Source organism: Hypanus sabinus, chromosome 7, assembly GCF_030144855.1.
Source record: "Hypanus sabinus isolate sHypSab1 chromosome 7, sHypSab1.hap1, whole genome shotgun sequence".
Taxonomy (NCBI): Eukaryota; Metazoa; Chordata; class Chondrichthyes; order Myliobatiformes; family Dasyatidae; genus Hypanus; species Hypanus sabinus.
The window spans coordinates 60,823,225-60,846,143 of record NC_082712.1 but is presented as its reverse complement, the minus strand read 5'-3'; the positions used below and the strand labels follow the sequence as shown (position 1 = coordinate 60,846,143).

The window sequence follows — 22,919 nt, the reverse complement described above, 5'->3', positions numbered from 1 at the left end:
TGGGGGAGGGGAGAGAGAAACACAAGGTGATAGGTGTAACGGGGAGGGTGAGGGGTGAAGAAAAGAGCTGGGAGTTGATTGGTGAAAGAGATACGGGGCTGGAGAAGGGGGAGTCTGATGGAAAAGAACAGAAGGCCATGGAAGAAAAAAGGGGGGGGAACAATGGGCAGGCAAGGAGAGAAAATGAGAGAGGGAAAAGGGGATGGGGAATGGTGAAGGGGGGGGGGGCTTAACCAGAAATCTGAGAAATTAATGTCCATGCCATCATGAACTGGGACCAGAGATCAAGATTTAGTGACAGTAGTTTTTCCAGTGTTAGTCTGTGAACAAAAAGATGCCTAAAATGCACTGATAATGGAACCTTGCATGTCAATCCTAGCGTGGGTAAGGTCTGGTCAAGGACCGCCATCTGTAACGTAGGCAGGACCTTGCTGGAATGGAAAAACTCACGGGTGTGCCTCAGGCATTATCCCCTGCACCATTCACTTTACACAGCAGATTGTACAGTATTTTCCTGGAACTGGTCTTCAAAAGTGCTTCAAAGACTGGGAGTTGTAAAATCTGCTGGAGCAAGGGGCCAGTGGAGATCAGTAAGGAAAGGAGGAGGAAGACAATTAGGTCACGCTCTCTGCACATTCATTTGACCAAGAGTGTATTAAATGCCTGTTGTATCTGCCTTCACCAGCACCTCAGGCAACACATTCCAGGCATCCACCACATTCTATGTGTAAAAAACAAATGCCCTACATATATCCCTTCTACATGTTTTTTCTGTACCTTCATTGTCCCATTAGTTCAATGCATTATCTTGGATTGAGTCAATACCACTCCATCTTCCTGTTTAAGGCATCTATGAAGTGTTTGAGAGGCTATTCCTCAGGATGTACCCTTCAGAGTGCACTGGTGCCCTAGTTCATGGTCTATGAATGTTTATCTCTCAATGCCTTAACCTGCTTACCAATTTTGTACGGACACTTAATAATTCACAAGTAAGTTTAACCAACTTGTGACCCTAGCACACTGAATGATTGCCTGCTGCTCAGACTATAATCAATGCCACAAATTTTGCCAGAATACACTCAATGGTTTTAAATTCAATTGTCAATGAAGGTCATCATCTGCGCAATGGGAAGCACGTTGAATCTTGTTGTGCATACCTGAGTTAGTCATAGAAAAAACTCAGCAGTGCCTAAGGCCCAACAGGAGCAGCACAGTGCTACCTCACACTTCACAGCTTCAGTTCAGTCCCTGGGTGCTTTCCCTGTGGAGTTTGCACATTTTCCATGGCCAGAAGGATTTCCTCTGGGTGATCCCAAAGATGAGCTCGTTGTTAGGGGAATTGGCCACCATTACGTTACTGGCCTTTACACTGCTGGCGTTCGGGGCCGCAATGAAGGACCTCCATCTCTGGTGAGGTTCAGGGCTTCCTTCATCGTGTCAGCAGCTTCCCTTCAGTTTCCACTACTGTCAGTCATGCAAGTCCTGGGTGGAGACTCAGGAATACCGTCACACTCAGATGCAGGAGGATTCTTCACTGCTGTTTCCATAACAGTTTTGTTTTAACAGTCAGGATTGTTAGCCCTGAGCTGAACCCCCAAACCTGGAGGACCGGTGAACCACTTTCTGTCTGGCCTCTACCCTTTGACCTGTTTGGCATGGGTGAACTTTCCAAGAGCCAAAGCACAAAGTCCTGACTCCAGCCAACTTAGCTCTCTAGTTCATTGAGGCACACACACCTCCAAACCGTAGGATAAGATTGTGGTCCTCTTGGAGGAATTGGCCACTAAAAGTCACCCCTAATGGAAGTTGCTGCTTGGAGAACTGGTGGGGAGTAAATTGTAGTTGGTGTTGAGGGAATATATTACAGTGGGGAGACGGCATTCTCTGTGAAATGGCACGGTGTTAGTGGGAGAACCGGCCTCCTCCTGTCACATGGAACTCTATACAGAATCCAGCTTGGATCTGATATGGAGACAAGTCCATGGCTGAATTTTGGGAGTGAGATAATTCAATTCAGAAATTGGTCATAGTCATTTTCCACTGTAGAATTAGTGATTTTCCAATTCATGCTGCTGATAAAACTCACCTCCTAGGTCTATTATATTTCATGAACAAGGCATAGGTTACATTGTTAAAAATTAACTTGCATTGTACTTATCACATTAATTGCACTTACTGCCACAGAGACAAACTTGTGCAAACATATGATTTAACTGGCTGAATTTAATGAAATTTTTGATTTACTTTACATTGTGTTTCAAAATCAGACTTTATTGTCATGTACAATGAAAAAATGTTCTTGCAGCAGCATCACAGAACATAGAACAGTACAGCACATTGCAGGCCATTCAGCCCACAACCACCATATAAACAGGATTCAAAAGAAAAACACAAGTTAAACATAAGCAATTTTTAAAGAGAGAACATAAAACCAAAAACAAGCATAATTCATTTTAGCACAAAATGATCATTATGTTGCTAAAATCTAGTGATTACAGTTGTGCTGGTTGGTTCAAGAACCAGTTGGTTGAAGTGAAGTAGCTGTTCTTGAACCTGGTGGTGGGGGACTTCAGGCCTCTGTACCTACCCAACAGTAGCTGCAAAAGGAAGGTGTGGCCTAGATGGTGGGGATTTTTGATGATGATTGTTGACCTACTGAGGCAGCACCTCCTCTAGATACAACTATTGGTAGGAAGGGATGTGCTTGTGATCGATTAGGCAGAGTCCATGACTCTCCGCAGCCTCTGACGTTCTTGTGTATTAGAATTGCCATTCCAGACTATAAGGCAACCAGTTGGGATACCTTTAACATCTGTAGAAGTTTGTCAGAGTGTTCAATGACAAACTGAAGCTTCTTAAAGAAATTAAAGACACTGATGTGCATGGCCCAGGACAGGTCATCCAATATGTTAAATCCCAGGAATTAACTTCCAAGTTAAATCCCAATACAAAGATTGGACAAGTGAGCAAAGGATATGAGGTTCCCTTTGTATAACACCTTTGGCATATTGAAAATGCCTTTAGTTACTTCACAAGGGCCCTATTAAGTAGAAAAAGCCGAAGTGCTCAAGCAGCTGGTGGGGTAGGTATCCAAAAGCTTGGCGCCTTTCAATGGAATATCTTAAAGGAGTAGTGCATTGTGAGACAGAGAGGTTTTGGGAATGGTTTTATTGCAAAGTTTGCAATTCAGATAGTTGAAGGTACAGCACAAATAACAGGACAATTAAATCCTGGGTTGATTGACAAGACTGCATTGAGTTCACTGGAACTCTTTACAGAAATTGGGAGGAACAGGGCCATGTAAGGAATTGAGGAGAATTTTTAAATTGAAGTCTTGTCTAGCTAGGGCTCTGTACAAGTCTGAAAGTTAGGGTTTAAGACACGCTGTAGAATTTGGTCTAAGGTTGCCTGTAGTCAGCAGATATTTTGATGACTTCTAGTTTGCAAAGGGGGGAATGATGGGAGTTCGACCAAGAGAACTTTAAGACATAATTAAGAATAATTAAGACATGTATGAAGGTTAGAAACAGCAGATAAGATTAGGCAGGGCTAGAATTGGAGATATTATGGATGTGGAAGTGAGTGGTCTTTATGACAAAATGAATGGGGAAGGGGTGATTACATATTTGGCATTGGAGGAAAGCAAAAACCAACAGGGAGTACTGTGATAGGAGAGAAGGCAGGAAAGTTGAATGATAAAAATGAATGATATCATAAAACACAAGGATGAAGTCATAGGACAAGGAAAAGAAGAAATAATAGATCTAGAGGAGATATAAACAGGGACTGTAGAATAGCTGAGTCCAGAAGGCTCTGATGTGCTTTTTAATCAACCAGAGTTTTTGAGATTGTTTACCAAAAGTTCCAAATGGAGACTCTGCCTGTGGGAACTGTTTGCTGTGAATACTAAGCAAGAAGCTGAGAAGGAACATACTAACAGGTTTCACGAGTGACTCTGCAGATGCTGGAAATAAATAAAAAACACAAAATGCTGGCAGAACGCAGCAGGCCAGACAGCATCTAACAGGTTTATACACTCAGTGGCCACTTTATTAGGTACAGCTGCTTGTTAATGCAAATATCCAATCAGCAAATGATGTGGATGCAGCTCAAAGCATAAAGTCTTGCACACATGGTCAAGAGATTCAGTTATTGTTCAGACCAAACATCAGAATGGGGGAGAAATGTGGTCTAGGTGACATTGATTGTGGAATGATTGTTGCTAGCAGGCAGGATGGTTTGAGTATCTCAGCAACTGCCGACCTCCTGGGGTTTTCATGCACAACGGTCTCCAGAGCTTATAGAAAATGGTGTGGGAAAACAAAATACATCCAGTCAGTGGCAGTGCTGTGGGTGAAAATGCCTTGTTAATGAGAGGGCACATCAGAGGAGAATGGCCAGACTGGTTCAAGTTGACGAGAAGGTGACAGTAACTCAAATAAATGTGTGGTACAACAGTGGTGTGCAGAAGACCACCTCCGAAGAAAGACTTTGTGGATCACGAAGTGCCCATTTGTACTGATCTGACAGTCATCCATTGTTGTACTTCCCATATTTCCATCAACTCTTCCTGCCAGATTCTGCAAAGGAACTACGTGATGGGGGTAAATGATAAGTGGTCAGTTACACCACCAATCTGCGTGCCATTGGGATGTGAGAAATATCTCAGGTGCCTTGAGGAAACTTATGGTCATAGGACCAATGTTCAAATTCTACTCAGATAGCACCAGGGGTCAGGATTGAACCCAGTTGCTTGAGCTTTGAAGCAGCAACTCTTTCACTGCATTGCACATTTTGTAAACAATTGTAGAACCACATGTAACATTTTGTCTTTTTTTTTGAGTGGTGATGCTGGTAATGAATTGTTTCAATTCGAAGGGCAGGAGAGATTAAATGAAGTAGAGGGTGATAATTTGAGTGGGTAGTAATGGGTAGGTAAAGAAGCAAGAGATTGTCCAGAAGGAACAGGAATAGTCATGAGACAAATAAAGAAACAAAAACTGGGTCAGGAAGAGGTGTAAATGGGAACTGCAGAATTACATCTAAAACTGTTAACCTTGTGTGTTGCCAAGGGCAACAATATAGGTATTAAGCAACTCAAAGAAAAGGCTGGAGGAAATGGTCAATATTTCATCAAGACTGAAGAAGGGTCTCAGCCTGAAATGTCAACTTTTTCTCTATTCCAGAGATGCTGCCTGAGTTCCTCCAGCATTTTGTTTGTGCTGCTTTGGATCTCCAGTATTGGCACATTTTCTTGTGTTTTGTCAATAATAGGTATTATCTGTGTTTCACACTCTTGCTTCTAAGTTCAGAATTTATTATCACTGACATGAGGCATGAAATTTGCTGCTTTCTGATAGCAGTACAGTGTAAAAAACTATACAACTCTATAAATTACAAATGTAAATATTTCAAAGAAGGGAACAGTGAGGTCGTCTTCATGAACCGTTCAGAAATCTGATGGCAGAAGATAAGAAACTGTTCCTAAAGCAAATGTATTTTCAGTTTCCTGTACCTCCTCCGTGATGGCAGAAGGGGGCACGTCCCAGATGATGTGAGCAAAGATGGATGCCACCTTATTGAGGCACTGCCTCTTGAAGATGTCCTTGAAGTCAGGGAGGGTTTTGCCCATGATGAGCTGGCCCAGTCTATAACCTCTTGTGATCCTGTGCATTGGCAGACATCCCACCCTGCAAAAACTCATTTCAGGGAGGTCACACCATCAATTTGCGGGAGACTCCCCGAGAGATGGAATGTCTGCAATAGAGTAGCTCCTTAGCAGTTTGCCAGCTATTTTAAATAACATTAGGTATGCTAATGATGAGTGACACCTGATAAATTTACCTCAACATGTCTTTTACATTTTAACCCACCATGGGCAATAGTAAAGTCATTGTTGCAAACAGTGCAGCGAGCAACACTGTCATTGTTTTTGACCGCTATTAGGCAGGGGTACACTTTAGTGTAGTCTGGGGTGAAGTATATTTTCTTTTTTGGAACTCTCTGCCAGTTCTCGTTCCCTCTCTCTCTTCCCCTCTCCCTCTCCCTCTCTCTCGCTCACAAAAAAATCGATTTCTGGGATATTGTATATAATTTGCGGGCATCAGGGAGCCGCTATCAGTATGCAGGAGACTTCCGGAACTTTGGGGAGAGGTGGGGTGTCTGCATTAGATACAACATACCAGGCCATCATGCAACCACTTTGACTACTTTTCACTGTATATCTATAGAATTGTTTAAGATCTTTGGTGACACACCAAACCTCCTCACGACATGGAGCTGCTGGCGTGCTTTCTTTGTGAGTGCATCAACGTCTTGGGCCTGGGATAGGTCCTCTGAGTTGTCGAAAGACAAGAATTTGAGGATTTAATTTCCAATTCACAATTTTCCCGGCCAAGGCTCCAGTGCTCTGTTGGGAGTGCTGCGCTGTCAGTAAGTTCAATGCGATGTTAAACCAAGGAGCAAAATCTGTAGTTGCTGGAAACTGTACAATACGTCATTGACCCGACATGTTGACTCAGTTTCTCTCTGCACACAAAATGCTGGAGCTACTTAGCAGGCTAGGCAGCATCTATGGAAAAGAGGAACAGTTGATGTTTTGGGCCAAGACCTTTCATCAGGACAGATGATTTGAGTCCTGATGAAGGGTCTCGGTCCAAAACGTGAACTGTTTACTCTTTTCCATAGACACTGCCTGGCCTGCTGAGTTCCTCCAGCATTTGTGTGTACATTAATTTGATTTCCAGCATTTGCAGATTTTCTCTGACCTATTTGGTGCTTTCCACATATTATTCCTAAAATCAACATAATTCAAAATATAAAAACAAGAAAATCTGCCAATGCTGGAAACACACAAAAAATGTTGGAGGAAGGAGTATACAGTTGATGGTTTGGGGCGAGACCCTTCATTAGGAAATCATTTGAAATCGATGCTTTGGGCTGTTTGTGGTTCTTGCTATTAGCAAATTTATTCTGCTTTTCCTACACTAAAAGAGTGACAATAGTTAAAATGCACTTCATTAACTCCAATGAGTTTTTGATTGACTTGAATAGGTGTTGAAGATCCTTTTACAATTAAAACCCTTCTTTTATGAGATCAGTAATGATCTGTTGAAGGCAGATAAACATGTGGCAAACTACAACTACAACTAGTCCACTTAAGACAAAGCAACTTCACTGCTCCAAAGAGAACCATATGAGGCCACTCTTACCCTCGGCCATTAGGGTCTATAATGAGTCAACTGAGCTGGGGAAGTGATAGTTCCCCCCCCCTATTAAACCGTTATTAAGCTCTGTTTAGCTCTGTTTACTGCACCCTGCTATTGCAGACAGACAGTGCAATACTACCATCACTTCTTATCTGGGTGGTGTGAATGTGCACCCATGGCTGAATAAAATTACAGTATTTCTTGCACTATTAATTTATCAGTGTGAACTTGGAAATCTCGTAAATCTTGTCACCTTTGACTTGTAAATCTTGTGCATCTTACTTTTGAGGTAACTTTTTTCCAACTTAGAATGTTTGGACATCTGTGCACTTGTAATGCCACTGTGATGCAGTAATTTCCTTTGGGATCAATAAAGTATTACTGTATCTATCTTAAAACTTTAATTATTCAACAGCATACGTACACAACGCTGGAAGAACTCAGCAGCATCTGTGAGAAAAGAGTAGCCAACGTTTCGGGCCGAGGCCCTTCATCAGGAATGGGGGGTGGGGTGGGAGAGAGGGCTGAAGCCCAGTAATAGAGATAGGGGAGGGGGTAGGGCCTAGAGCAGGCATGGGCAAACTACGGCCCGGGGGCCATATGCGGCCCGTTAAGCTTTTTAATCCGGCCCGCAGAACTTGATGAAATTATATTAATAAATCTTGTTAGCGTTTTTTCCCCGCAATTCTGGCGTTTTCCCAATAGATGACGCACTCTATATACATTGACCTTTGTTGAGGTGCAGCGTATTACTCCACATTTGCGCTTTACTCTTTGTTCGGCTCGACCTATTTGTGTGAACAGGCGTTCAGCGTCATGAACATCAACAAAGCCAGCCACAGATCCAAGTTAACTGACCAACACCTCAGATCCATCCTGAGAATCGCCACAACAAAACTAAATCCAGACTTTGATGCGCTGGCTAAAAAAGGAGACCAACAACACTGTTCCCACTGAAATTAAAAATAAGTTACTTCGTTGTGTTATGTAAAAAATGCATTTGAAAATATTTTTTTCAATAAGCCTTACATGTTACATGTCATTTCTGTTAAGTGATGGACATGAGTAGTGCGCAGGTGCACGTACGTTCTCAAAATAAAAAATGCGCTCCAGATCAAATAACGCGGTCGTTGTTGAGTTTTGGCACAGGGGACAATTGAATAAGAAGGAGCAGGACAAGTAGACCTGCATCTCCTACCGTTTTTGAAATAAAGACAGTCAGGAGGAGAGTGATGATGATAATATCTTGAAAGATAACAGAATTTTCAGTGCTTTAAAATAATAACTGTTACTATTAAAAAAAGTTGTATTTTATTCATTTAATTTTCAGTGTTTTAAAAGTCATTTCAATAAATAGCTAAATACCATGGGACTTCAAAGACATATATTTTGTTGTAATGCATTTATTCATTTTCAATTGAAATTAAAGCACATGTTTTCTACATATCCCATGATATTTTATTTTCTCTTATGAGGTGTATTATCAAAACACTCCGTCCATCTGCTCCTGGTCCGGCCCCCCTGTCAAATTTTAGAACCCTTTGTGGCCCACAAGTCAAAAAGTTTGCCCACCCCTGGCCTAGAGGCTCTCCCCTTTCAACTTTCTGCTTCTTTATCTCTACAGTTCTTTCATGCTTATCCCCTCCCCCCTTTATCTTTCCTCTGATTGGTTTTCCACCTGGTGCCTCTAGCCCTTCCCCCTCCCCTATCTCTATTACTGGACTTCGGCCCTCTCTTCCCCCCCCATTCCTGATGAAGGGTCTCGGCCCGAAACGTTGGCTACTCTTTTCTCACGGATGCTGCCTGACCTGCTGAGTTCTTCCCCCGTTGTGCACATATTCTTTGATCCACAGCATCTGCAGTTGTATTTTTGTGTTTTAATTATTCAACAGTTCTTGACTTGTCTAGTCCAGTGCTGAAAAAGCCTCTTTAAACATTTGTTTCCCACCTACAGAGTTCTGTAAATGTTGTATTAACACCCTATTGTTTGCTAATGTCCTTAACATCAACCAATGCTTGAATTGATGTTGTCCTCAAATATCCACCAATAACCAATAAGGAATCCAATCAGAGACCAGATCTGTGTACAAAGATTAAGAAAGATTTTAATTTTTCATGAACATATGAAGCCTATTTGACAGTCTCACTTGTCTAAGGATCCTGTAAATGTTTATCTTATTGTCAAAGTATGCACATACAACACAACACTCTGGTGTTCATTTTCTCCAGAAAGCCATGAAATACAGAAAAAACATGGGAGTCATTGAAAGACAATACATCAACCCTCTCCCGACATGAAAAGGAAAAAGAAGCAAAACTTGCAACCCCCACCCCCTCCCTCGCACAAAAGCTAACAGATTGCCCACATAAAAATTGGCAGCTAGAACATCAAACGCCAAACCCCAACCCCTCCCTCTCACAAAAACTAACATATTGCCCACCCGGAACTTCATCCCACCAATCAGCAACAGGAAGGAAAACACAGAAAACTGAAGGAGAGCAAGATGGACTACAGATAATAATCATATAAATCTTAGAATTTTGAAGATATTCTCTCATCAGAATAAATGGACCTCATCACCCGGGACATGCTCCCTTTTCATTGCTACCATCAAGGAAGAAGTACAGGAGCCTGAAGACACACACTCATCAGATTCCTGAATGGAGAAGGAACTCCTGAATGCTACCTCACTTTTTTTTTCATTTTCTGCTCTCTTTTTGTGCTATTTATCGATTGTTTTATTATTATGCTGCAAAACAACAAATTTCATGACATATGCTAGCGTTATCAACTCTGAATCTGATTCTGAGCCACATCCTAACTCTACCTGTACAGACACTGATTTAACTGCTGTACAGAGTCAGCAGGTTTTCATTTGGTTTCAATATTTAAGTATTCACCACATCCTCTGTGAGACTGCTAAGTGTTAAAGACCTGGCTGTGTTTCTGTTCCTAACGTTCCAAAAGAAAGTCTGTCAAATTAATTTTGGCACTTGGAGAAGGGGAATTAATGGTTCATCTTTTGTAGATGTCAATAACATTCCTTTTTATGCTCATTTCAAACGTCTGCATAGTTGACCCCACCCTATCTTCTTCAGTTCCACAGCTCTCACATCACACCACCACTACAATTCCAACCTGTGCCTTCTGCTGCCACTATCCTGAACTTATGAAATTCGCTACTTAAACCTCTACTAATCTCTACTTTTACCCCCTCTAAGTTACTGTTAATGTCCTACCATTTCATCGAGATTTTGCTCAACTACCCTTGTGCTTAGGCAACAATTTATTCTGATAATGTCCCTGCTTGAGATGATATTGGTACATTTAAAGGTGCTACATAAATTGTCTCTTGAGCAGGTATTCTCAAGGTAAAGTGGAGCTGTGTTTATTCAGAGCTTATTCAGAGTCGGAAGCTTATCTTGACAGGAATGAACACACAGTAATAATATACTCTGCGAATAAGCCAATTGCATTCTTGCATAAATCTCAGCGGAATATTTACAGCATTCTTCTGCTCTCAGTCTCTGACCATGTTTTTACAGATTCTTTGCCAACAGTCTTAGCTCTTTTATCTATGTTCCATGACATTCAACTGAAGAGTGGCTTTTCACTGAATTACCCTTGCGCACAGAATCAGAATTAATATCGCTGGTATACGTCGTAAAATTTGAAGTCACTTCAACCAATATTGTGTTACATAGAATCAACTTCTAGCTTTTTTTCTTGTTTCTCTGTGCCAGGTTACAGTTTTTTGTTTCTATTTCACTGCAGAAAAATATTCCTACCTGGGTACACCAATCACTTTATTTCATGTGGGTTGCTAAGTGTTGTGATAGATTCCTTCCTTTGGCTCTTGTCAGAATCCGAATCAGGTTTAATATCACCGGCAACAATAAATACATAAAATCTGTTTTTATTAAGTTAAATAACTAGTGCAAAAAAAGTGGTGAGTTTATGGGTTCAATGTCCATTCAGAAGTAAGATAGCAGAGGGGAAAAAGCTGTTTCCGAATTGCTGAGTGTGTGTCTCCTCCCTGATGTTAGCAATGAGAAGTGGGCATGTCCTGGGTGGTGGGGTCCTTAATGTCGGATGCCACCTTTTTGAGGCATCGCTCCTTGAAGATGTCCTGGGTGATGGGGAGGCTGGTGCCCATGATGGAGCTGATTGCGTTTACAACTTACTGCAGCTTATTTCGATCCTATGCAGTGCCCCCTTCCCCATACCAGATGGCTTCCTGAGTTTATGGGGTTAAACCCCACAGTAGGGAGCAGAACAAAAAAAAAATCCACTGGACTACTCCACTGTGGGAGCAATTCCACGTGTTGTCCTGTCTACCCTCTCAAGCGGATGCAAAAGTTCCTCTGGTACTAACTTAAAATAATTAGAACCAGAGTTAGATCTAGAATTTGCACATTGAATCAAGAGATTATCTGGTGCTGGTTACATTTGGTGAGTTTGGCTGTTGTGATTGTCACCTTACAACTAAGTGTAGCACCAGCAGGTAGAGACACTCACAAAATGCTGGTGGAACACAGCAGGCCAGGCAGCATCTATAGAGAGAAGCGCTGTCGACATTTCAGGCCGAGACCCTTCGTCAGGACTAACTGAAAGGAAAGATAGTAAGAGATTTGAAAGTAGTGGGGGGAGGGGGAAATGCGAAATGATAGGAGAAGACCGGAGGGGGTGGGATGAAGCTAAGAGCTGGAAAGGTCATTGGCGAAAGTGATACTGAGCTGGAGAAGGCACTGCCTGGTGGAGCCATAGACCTGGATTCCAATGCAACCTGCCATGAGTTTACATATTTTCCATCTGCTAATGCTGCTCCAGTTTCCTCCCACATCCCGCAGATGCATGGGCAGATAAATCCACCGACAAATGAGAATTGTCCCTGGCACGTAGGTGATTAGAATATGGGAGGAGTTGATAGATATGTGGGGAGATTATTTTAAAAAGAGATAACTAGGAAATAGCCTAAATGGGTGGTTGGTGGTTGATATGGACTCAGCGAAGTGAATGGCCTCTTGCTGTTTCTCTATGAATCTGTAACAATAATGTTAACATTGTCTTGGAGCTATGAAAGGTACCATTGAAATAATGTATGCACTGTCCTAATGTAGGGAATAGAACAGCCATTTGAGACTCAGCAACGTAACCAAAACTAATTTCAGTGGTATTGATCGAGGAACAAATAATGGCTCAGTCACACCCGTGTGCCCGGCACCCTGATTGAGATCGTCCCTCTATAATCTGAGACCTTTGATACAATTGCTCCTTTCGCCCTCTGGAAAGCACATAATTGCTGTCGTTGAACACGGCCCAGGGCTCTGTGCCAAATAGTGTAACATCGCGCCAATTTACGGCTGTTGTTGAATGGTCTGTTACAGGACATGCGTTTCGGCGCGGCACACTTCCATCGGGAAATCCTTGAGCTTTGATGAAACCATGGGAATAGCTAATTGTTTTGTCTTAAGCACTGAGATCGAGGATTTCTCGGGGGGTGGGGGGGTTGCAGTTGGAGAGGTGAGGAAGAGAGTGAGTGAGCTACCACCCCCTCCCCCGTCTGAATTTCACAACGACACGCTCACCTGCTCGGCCGGAGACTCCACCCTCCCCAGGCGGAGACGAGCGAATCCACACACACACAGGGTGTCAAATCAACCTGCGGCTGGCGTGATCGCCTCTCTGCGCGCCTTGAATGGACTTTGTTGCGGTAGGGACGCAGATGATGACCCTTGACGGGGTGAGGCAGGCACAGTGAGAAGCCAGACGCGTCCCCTGGATTATTTCCTCCTATTTGCCTCCAGTCCCCATCTGATCGGCGCAGGGTAAGTGCGTACGGCGTTGTGCCTTTCCTTTGTCAAAGGGATACGTGGTTTGGCTCTGGACCAAAACGTGTTGCACATTCAGTATTTAACGTGTCTATAGTCAGCAAATGTGAAATCTTTTGTGCTTGTGAAATTATCTGTGTAAGGTACAGAACACTCAGTTATATACACAACTTGGGAAAAGTACGCAATTAAAAGGGCGGCAATCTCAGTGTTGGGACAAATAAAAAGATTAATCTTATCCTACCAGTTTACGTTCTCCCAATTTAAGTCCTGCGGCGGTAAACGGGCCCTTTGGGAGTCTCGAAGGCATAGATTTGTAGCCGTGTTCCCCCTGCCCGCTTGCCGTACGGGAACTGTGGAAAAATGGTTGATTATTTGATTTGCCAAATTTCATGAAACAGAAAATGACGGAAGAAACTCCCAGCGGTAAATGGAAACGAGATAACATTTCAGGCTTCCTTTCCAGCCCCGATGAAGGGTCTCGGCCCGGAACGTCAACTCCTTTCCATAAGATACTGCCTGACTTGCTGAGTTCCTCCAGCATTTCGCGCGTGTTGCTTTGGACTTCCAGCATCTGCAGATTTTCTCGTGTTTGTAACACTTCTGGCTCTAATCCTTTTAACTTTGGGCAGAGCAGAAAGCTGTGGATCACCATCAGTTTTATTATCGCTGACATTTGTTGTTCCGTGGCAGCAGAACAGTGCAAGACATTTAAAATAACAATATCAGGATATAAATGAAAAGTGCAAAAGAGGGTTAAAAACTATGTTCATCTGGATTCAGAAATCTGAGAGCAGAGGGGAAGAAGGTGTTCCTGAAACGTTTATCACACTTGACTACCCCTGCCCCGTTCTCAGCCTTTTAAAGCTGCCTTTTAAAGACTGTTAATTTTAGTTACCAGGGTTCATCTCTCCTCTCATAGTTTAATGCTAAATTTCGCGTGCAAGTTGTTCCATTTCCCAGTATAATGAAGGAACAATAATATAGGGCGACCAGGTGCGGGTTCTTTTGATAATCATTGTGCTGCAAATGTCTTCTCGAGCCAAACTTTTTAAAGAACTCGCATCGTTCTGCCCTTGGCGGTAGATCTCCATCGAGCATTAAGAATAACTAACACTCCCTATTCTAAATCACTGGATGGAAAATATATGCGAAGAAATGGTCAAAGTTTCCTTATTGTTAGTCAGCTTGTTTGTTTGATGCGGGCTGCCCCCATCGCAATGTTTACCGACTTGATTTGATGCAATGGCACATTTCACTGCATTTCCACGTGCAAGTCACCAATAAAGCTAATCCTTTTAAAGTAGATGTACTGTAAAACTGATGAGTAATTGCAACCAAAGGTCAGAGCTGATTTGGTCTCAAGTATGAAATGTATTGGAAGGCTATAAATTACACCACAGTATTAAAAAGAGAAATCACTTTGGCAATCTTCACAGTATTTGTGTTTCTGTATGTGTGTGTTTATTTTAAAACTTTATTTGATTGAATTTCAAGTTTAAATTTTGATTTTTGCTGCAAAACTCATGTGGTTGTGTTTTAGAAACCAGGCCATCCTTCTTACACGAGGAAATCTGCAGATGCTGGAAATTCAAACAACAACACACACAAAATGCTGGTGGAACACAGCAGGCCAGGCAGCATCTATAGGGGGAAGTGATGTTGACGTTTCGGGCTGAGACCCTTCGTCATCCTTCTTAAATTGTATCACTCAGGACAAGGTGCCCTATCCACCACCTTGTGTAGTGCACTGTCTGCCATGACTGACGTCTGATTTCCTGAACCACTCGCTGTCTAGTGATGGAGTGCTGTCCACCCACCTTTAGCAGGTTCAGTACCATCCAAGACAATCTGCCCTGATCGGCACAAGAGAAAACCTGCAGACGCTGGAAATACAAACTGCTGGAGGAACTCAGCAGGCCAGTCTGGAAAAGAGGAAACAGTCGACATTTCGGGGCAAGACCCTTCCTCAGGACTGGAAGAATGGGAAGTCAGATTATGAAGGTGGGGGGAGGGAGGAAGAGGTACGGGGTAGCAGGTGATGGGTGAAACCAGGAGAGGGGGAGGGGTGAAGTAAAGAGCTGGGAAGCCAATTGGTGAAAGAGGCAAGGGGCTGGAGAAGGGGGAATCTGACAGGAGATGACAGAAAGCCATGGAAGAAAGGGAAGGGGGAGGATCACCAAAGGGAATTGATGGGCAGGTAAGAAGATAAGGTGAGAGAGGGAAATGGGAATGGGGGAGTGGTGAGGTGGGGCAATTACTGAAAGTTCAAGAAATCGATGCTCATGTCATCAGGTTGGAGGCTACCCAGACAAATCCAGGTGATGTGATCTTCCAACCTCATCACTGCAGTAGAGGAGGCCATGGACTGTCACCCATTCATTCTCCACCACTGGCAGTGCACTGTGGTTCCATTACAAAATGCAGCACTTGTTCAACAACACCTCCCAGATCTATGCATATCAACATTGAGGAGATCCAGACCGTAAGCCAGATCCAAGAGACTCATACCACCTGGATTTGGAAATATTTTATTTTTATTTTTATTGAGATACAACATGGATTAGACCCCTCTGGCCCCTTGAGCCTTGCCTCCCAGCAATCTCCCAATCTAATTCTAGCCTAATCATGAGACAATCTACAATGACCAATTACTCTACTAACCGTAGATCTTTGGACTGTGTGAAGAAACTGGTGGAAACCCATGCGGTCACGGGGAGAACGTACAAACTCCTTACAAGCAGCGGGGGGAAATTAACCAGGGTCGCCTGTACAGCAATGTGTTATGCTAACCACTACGCTACCCTGCCACCAGGGTCAGGTCCTAGAATTGCCAACTTGACATCGCTGAGAGTCAATCCATCTAACACAGTAGATGTAGCCATGATCACATGCACTTGCAGTGCACAAATCTTTCCTCCTGACACCACCTTCACTTCAAAAGTACAGTGGATTCCAGTAAATTGGCACAGCTTGGAGAAGTAGAGGGCTATGGGTAACCCTAGGTGATTTCTAAGGTAAGGACGTGTTCGGCACAGCTTTGTGGGCCGAAGGGCCTGTATTGTGCTGTGGGTTTTCTATGTTCCTATATCAGAACCAGTAGATTTTGGCCCAATTAGGTGGCTGACACAATTAGCAGAAGTTTCATGGAATTAGTTAAAATGGTTAAAAAAAGACAAGCTACTGTTCAATTTAGCAACAACTTACTGTATGTATTTAAATAGAATGCAGAACAAATTAGGATACATTCTATGAATACTATTACAGTGCTATAAAATGTTTATTGGTTCCTAATAGTTGTCAATGGAGGCATTATTCAGTACGGGCTGCCACGTTCTTTTGATTTATTGTAAAGGAACAAAATAAGTGTAGACACCTAGTGCAGATAATGGACTACGTTCATACAATGCTATCGATGATTGACACATACAGACAATGATTGTATCCTCCAAATCTTCATTTTTATTTTAACATTCAAGATGATTACTGATACCTTCTAATTCTTTGTAGACCCTAACTTGTCGAAGTAGTGAAATTGTTTTATTTTCACACCTGGAGATTCTGGCATCTCCAAGCCTGAATGCCTGAAGCTGCAGTGAGCAGAACAGTTCTGAGTTGTTTTACTGTTTATTTCTTGCCAACTATCAGTGACAAAAATCAATACTTTTGAACACAAGTGCACACAACTGATGCTATTTAAAAGGTGTTCACTGTGAACACCATGTAGTGTCTAATGGCCACACAGGTGCATGTGTCTGACACTAGTTAGAAACTGTTCGGCTACAAACAGCTGCCTCAATTAAGTGGCATAGTGTCCCCAAAAAAGAAGGGAATCCCAGCTTTTTTGTCCATTAGTTTTTCTTCTTTGAGAGTTGTACCAAATAAATGGCTGCTTTAATTAATCGGTGGTCCAATTAACCTGAGACCACTCTCTCCTTTGTTTCCTAATGGCTTGACCTGTGCAAAATAAGTGCATATCTTTCCTTTCTCTCTGTTGGTCATTGTCTTTCCCTTTTATATATATTATTTGCTCTCTCTCTCTGTCTCCATTTCTCTCTCCTTTTCTCTTTTACGTTCTGTTTCTCAGTTTCATTTTTGGCTTGGAATTAAAAAATGTTTTGACTACGTCTTGTAAAAATGTGCTTTTTCAGGAATCATTTGGCAAAGAGTTTTACTCATATGCGATGGAGTGATGCCAGCCTCATCTATATGCATCTTTGTTGCCTTGTGACCTCACTGGGATAACGGCAACACAAGGCACTGAACTGTTTCTCCTTTCTGAACAATGGGAGACTTGCCAGAACCTTTGTCAAGACTAAGCCCTTCTTTGCAATTAATACATTTTTTTTTGGGTTGCAACAGTACCAAATGTGTGTACATTGTAGCCAGGGGATGGCCTCCAATTTGGACCAGATACATTCCATCAGAAGACAACAGTTTACTTCTCTGGACAGAGAACATTCAACAAAAACACTCTGTATTTATGCAGTAAATGGCCGAGGAGTGTTGCCAAATAAATTTGAGCCACTTGGACAATATACATGCGGATGATCAAGATCATAGCCAAAAGATTAGGTTTGAAGTGGGAGGTACAACTTACATTTTATGGCGCCCTCCACAAGATTGCAAAGTGCACTAATGAATAACTTCTGAAATAGTTACATTGTTGTAATGTGGGAAGAGGTGCAGCCAATGAGCAACCAGGATCCCACAAACATTATAATGAGATGGTCTCGAACATATTAGAGTCATGTGGCGTAGAAGTGGATCATTCTGTCCCACCAGGTCCGTAGTGACCAGTGGGCATCCATCTGTATTAATGCTGTCTTCCAGCACTTGGTCCATATTCTTCTAGTGCAAGGCCATTCAATTGCTTGTCGAGGCACATCCTTTACTGTTAGTGACTCTCTCAAGGAGTGTATTCCAGGTATTCACCACTATCTGGGTGAAAAGTTACCTCTCTAGATGTCTTATCCTAAATCTGTGTCTTCTATTTTTATCCTTCTCTGACAGAGAGATATAAAATTCACAGCCCCATTCAACCTCCTCCAGTCCAGAAAAAAAACAGACCTAGTCTGTCATAACTCAAATGCTCCACCACAGGCTATGACCTGGTGTGTCTCCTCTGAACCCTCTCCAATGCTCTTACATCAGTCCTATAATGTTGTGACTAGAACTGAATTCTGACCAATGTTCTATAAGGTTGGAACATTACCTCCCTGATCTTGTACTCCAGTGCCCTGACTAAAGGCCAGTACCCCACTTGCATTCTGACTCATGTTGTATACCTGCACTGCCAACTCAAGGATCTTTAGCTGTAGAGGAAGGTCCCTCTGTCCCTCAACTCTCCCTACTACTCTCCAATTCATAGGGTATCCCCTGCCTCAGTAGTAGTCCCAAAGAGCATTTATATAGACAAAACCACCTCTCATCACACATTGATATCACCCTGAAACCAAAGACCACCAACCACACTGCCAACAACTCAACCAATCTTTGTGTTATCTCCAAACTTAGTGGTGGTGCCCCCTGCATCCACATCCAAATCATTCATGTACATTACAAACAATAAAGATGCCAGTTCCATAGACCGCAGGCAAGTCTGCATCAGCTGTGCGTGTGTTGCTCAGGATGCCCACCCCAATCTCCGTGGGACACCACTAGTCGCAGGCATCCCATCACAGAAGAAAAACGCATTGCCGTCATCCTCCATCTGTCACCAAGCCTATTTTACGTCTAATTTCCCAATTTGCTGTTTATCCTTTTGGACTATCTCCTGTGTGGGACTTTGTCAAAGGCCTGACTGAAGTCCATGTAAACACAACTGCGGCACTGCTCATCAATATTCTTTAAAACTTTCAATCAGATTGGTCAGACATGATCTATCCTTCACAAAGTCATGCTGGCTATCTCTGATTAGTCCCTGCCTTTCCAAGTGATCTTCAATACCGTCCCTCAGTACTTTTTCCAATAACTAACTTTGCTGACATTAGTCTCACAGGTCTGTAATTGCTAGGCCTTTCCCTGCTGCTCCTCTTGAAAACAGACGCCAAGTTTGCTGTCCTCTAGTTATCTGGTATTTCACTTGTGGCCAGTGAATTTTGAAAAATCTCAGTCAGACCTTCAGAAGTCTCTTCCCTACTTTAGCAGCCTGGTGAACAAAGTTGAGCAAAAGGTTAGCTTTATTTATCACATGCACGTCGAAACATACAGTGAAATGCATTGCTTGTGTCATACCGAATCAGTGAGGATTGTGCTGGGCAGCCTGTAAATGTCGCCACACTTCTAGCACCAATATTGCACGCTCACAACTCGTTAACCCTAAGTGTATGCTTTAGGGAAGTGGGAGGAAACCAGTGCACCTGGAGGAAGCCCACATGGTTGTGAGGAGAACATATAAAGTCCTGACAGCTGGCGTTGGAAAATGAGCCCCAATCTTACAACTGGCTCTGTAAAGCATTGCACGAATTGTGTCACAGACACAAGAAACTGCAAATGCTGAACTTCACTCTGAGTGGGACAGAAACCTTAGTTCAACGGCTTGGTTAATTTGGCTTCCGCAGCACTACTAAGGAAATGCTGTACAATAGATTGAGCTCAAAGCTCTGGAGTAAGACTTGAACTTACAACCTCTTGACTCAGATATAAAAGCTCCGTAGCAGAAAGGGCGACAGAGGGCTTTCAGGAGAGGATTCCAGAGCATTAGATCTTGGCAGCTGAAGGCATGGTTACCAGTGATGGGGTGGTCAAATAGAGGGATTCTAGTGAGCAGCCAGAGTGGAAGGAACACTGAGAGTGATCTTGAGTGAGTTGTAGGGCTGGAGGAAGTTAGTGGGATAAGGGGGAAGTTGAATATTTTTATGGTACAACATTGCTGCAGATGCTCAGTGGTTCCGGGAGCAAAGTTTCCACATTAATGATGATGTTGCAACTACTAGGCAAAGGAAGAAATCCAGGTTATAAATGTTATCTTCACCAAGTCTTAAAGACCATGACAGGAAAATGTTTACTCCTATAGTGTCTTCCTTAACTTCAGAACATCACAAATAACTTTATAATCAGAAATTGCAGCCACTGTCACTCTAGAAATTGAGGCAGCCAGTTTGTCGGTAGAAAGTTCCCACAAGTAGCATTGACCAGAAATGTTTATTTATGCAAGTTGTCTGAGTGCACTCGCAGAGTTCTTTTAGACGGTGAGCTATTGAGGTTTTCCCCAGCATCTCGAAGGCAAATTTTACCTCTTTTAGCAGTCACCGGAAACAGAAGTGAACTTCAATATTTCACTTCCCTACGGCATTACTTATGTTGGTGATAAACTGATTCGGAAAGGTCTGTGATTGTAAAAAAAGTTCTGTAGAAATTCAAGTCTGTTTTTCTCCATCTACTAGTCTGAATCATAAACATGATCAAATGGCATTAAGTATTAGCTTGATCATGAGCAAAGGTTACTGTTGTGAGGGTGTGATTGAAAGAGTTACAATCTAGAGAATACCAAAGAACTCAATAAGAGATAGACATGTCTCAGGGTGGATGGAACAGGATGTTGCTTAATTTCAGTAGTCAATCTTCACTGATTACTTAGTCAGGAACACCCACACAGGGTATAGAACTACTGTAGCATAACCCCACATGTCATGTAGCTTTTCTAAGTTTTGATTCATAAGTACGGATTTACCAATCTTCTACTTTTATTTGCAAAGCGATGATATGATTTGTAATCACACAGCACAGTAGGAAGCTATTCTGCCCATTATGCTTGTGCTAGATCTGTTGAAAGAGCCAGCAAATACATTTCCGTATCTCTCCACTGCCCTACTGATGGTACTTTCATCACTGAGGATAATGAGATTGTAGATCTGGAATCTAGAGCACCAAACGATCTGCTGGAGGAACTCAGTGGGCTGAGCAGCATCTGTCGGGGTGATGAGGAATTGTCAACAGTTCGAGTGGAAACCCTGCAGTTACTTTACTTTCCCCCTCCAAGGCTTTCCAGGCTGCTTGACCTGCTGAATTCCTCCAGAAGGATCCTATTTCCTTCTCCATCCAGATTACTCGTGAACTTGCTTTTGAGGTAATTGTCTTTTATTTAGTTGGAGATGATGATCCGTCTAAGAGGCAGCGGGGACACCCTTTTCAGCTCCTGCATTCAGATTTATTGCATTTCTTGAAAGTGGTTTCAATTACAGAGTCTCTGAGGGCTCTCCTTTTAACAAACATAAGAGAAAGATAAGCTGTGAAATTGTGACTGAGGTGCTTCAGTCCCCAAGTTTTAGAACTCTCACAGTGTTACACAAGCGTGGCGGTGGACAAACCCAAGTGCAGCACACGGGCACGGAGACAGAGTCGGGAGGTGTTCTTGACATAGCGAGTGTGGAATCGGTATCCAGGAGCGATGCTAGACTTAGAACTCACAGTCCTAAGAACCATGAAACGAGGTTACTCACACCGGAGTCCACCAACAAACTGGCAGCTCCTTGTTGTGATCACAGGGTCTTTATCCGGCATTTTCTGATGGCAAGCAGGTGTGTGTAGTTAGTGGAACCTGGGAATGATTGGAAACTAAATGAGGGGATTCAGGCCCAATTCCTGAGGTAAACAGCCAGGTGGGAGATTGCCAGAAGGGACCATGACACACGGGGGCTGGTATTTCTTCCCTCGGCCTTGAATTGGTATGTTAGTCTTCTCAGCTTCTCCTCACAGGTGGTGGTGGAAGAGCTGGACAAGATAGATCTCGTGTTAAGCACAGAGTCCCGATTGAAGGGTTCTTCCAGCTGGTGCTGATGGCCTCTCCACTCCCTTCCCCTCCACCTCTTCTTAGCTACTGAGCCCTTGGATGCTTGGGTTGTAGGTGGACTTGGGAGAATTTGATAGAGTGGGCCACATACTTAACATCAACAAAACTGAAATCCTCTACCAACCTAAGCTTTTGCCCTCCGGGCAATACAAGTTCACGATGAGACCCTGGAAGACATGGACTGTTTCCCAGTTCTTTGCCATGTCTCAGTGAAGGCAGATTTTGGTGATGGAATTTAGCATAAACTGGGAACAGATATACTCAAAGAAATGCGCAATGGAAGTGTGGAGGTTCCTTAGGGAGCACTTGCATGGGTTCTGGACAGGTTTGTCCCACTGAGGCAAGGAAAGGATATAGGGTGAAGGATCCATGGTTAAGAAGATCTGGAACATTTAGTCATGGGGAAGAAGGATGCATAATTAAGGTTTAGATAGCAAGGATCAGACAGGGCTCTTGAAAGTTATAAGGTAGTCAGGATGGAGTTTAAGAAAGGAATTAGGAGAGCTAATAGAAGACATGAGAAGACTTAGTGAGAAGGATTAAGAAAAACCCATGGTGTTCTGCGTGTGGTACCTGAAGAAAGGAGGATGACTAAAGTGAGGATAGGACAGATCATTGAGGAAACATGTTAGAGGAAATCCTTAATGAATACTTTGTTTCAGTAACAAGGACCTTGACAAAAGTGAGGATGATGTAGAACAGACTAATAAATTGGAATATGTTGTGCCTAACAAAGATGATGTGCTGGATGTTTTGAAAAGCACTAGGATAGATAAGTCCCCAGGGCTGGATGGGATATATCCCACATTACTGCGGGAAGTGAGGGAAGAGATTGCTGTGATGTTGTTGATGATCTTTGCACCCTCACTGGCTGCAGGAGCAGTAACAGAATACTGGAGGGTGACAGTTTCCTTTGTTCAAGAAAGAAAGTAGGGATAATCCTGGAAATTATAGACCAGTGAGTCTTACATTAGTGGCGGGCAAACTATCAGAGTGCCAGGGTTTGCAAGCATTTGAAGAAGCATCGTCTGATTAGAGTTAGTCAGCATGGCTTTGCGAGGGGCAGGTTGTGCCTCACTAGCCTG

At 42.9% G+C, this 22,919-nt stretch overlaps 1 protein-coding gene and 1 long non-coding RNA gene across 7 annotated transcripts in view; one reads left to right on the top strand and one right to left on the bottom strand.

Annotated features, from left to right (window-relative positions):
- The window catches only part of LOC132396811 (coronin-2A-like), a 169,774-nt gene that overhangs the window by 97,545 nt on the left and 49,310 nt on the right, over positions 1-22,919 (top strand). The window contains exon 1 of one of the 6 annotated variants that reach the window (XM_059974760.1): positions 12,873-13,037. The exons of the other annotated variants lie outside the window; for them this stretch is intronic. The gene's annotated coding sequence lies outside the window, so the exon portion shown is untranslated. Of the gene's footprint in view, positions 1-12,872; positions 13,038-22,919 lie in introns of those variants that run through there. 6 annotated transcript variants of the gene reach the window in all.
- On the bottom strand, positions 8,875-12,911 carry LOC132396812 (uncharacterized). Its single transcript, XR_009513136.1, has 3 exons — positions 12,798-12,911; positions 11,728-11,816; positions 8,875-9,288 (listed from the first exon to the last, which is right to left on the bottom strand). It is a non-coding gene; the product is annotated as an uncharacterized LOC132396812 (long non-coding RNA).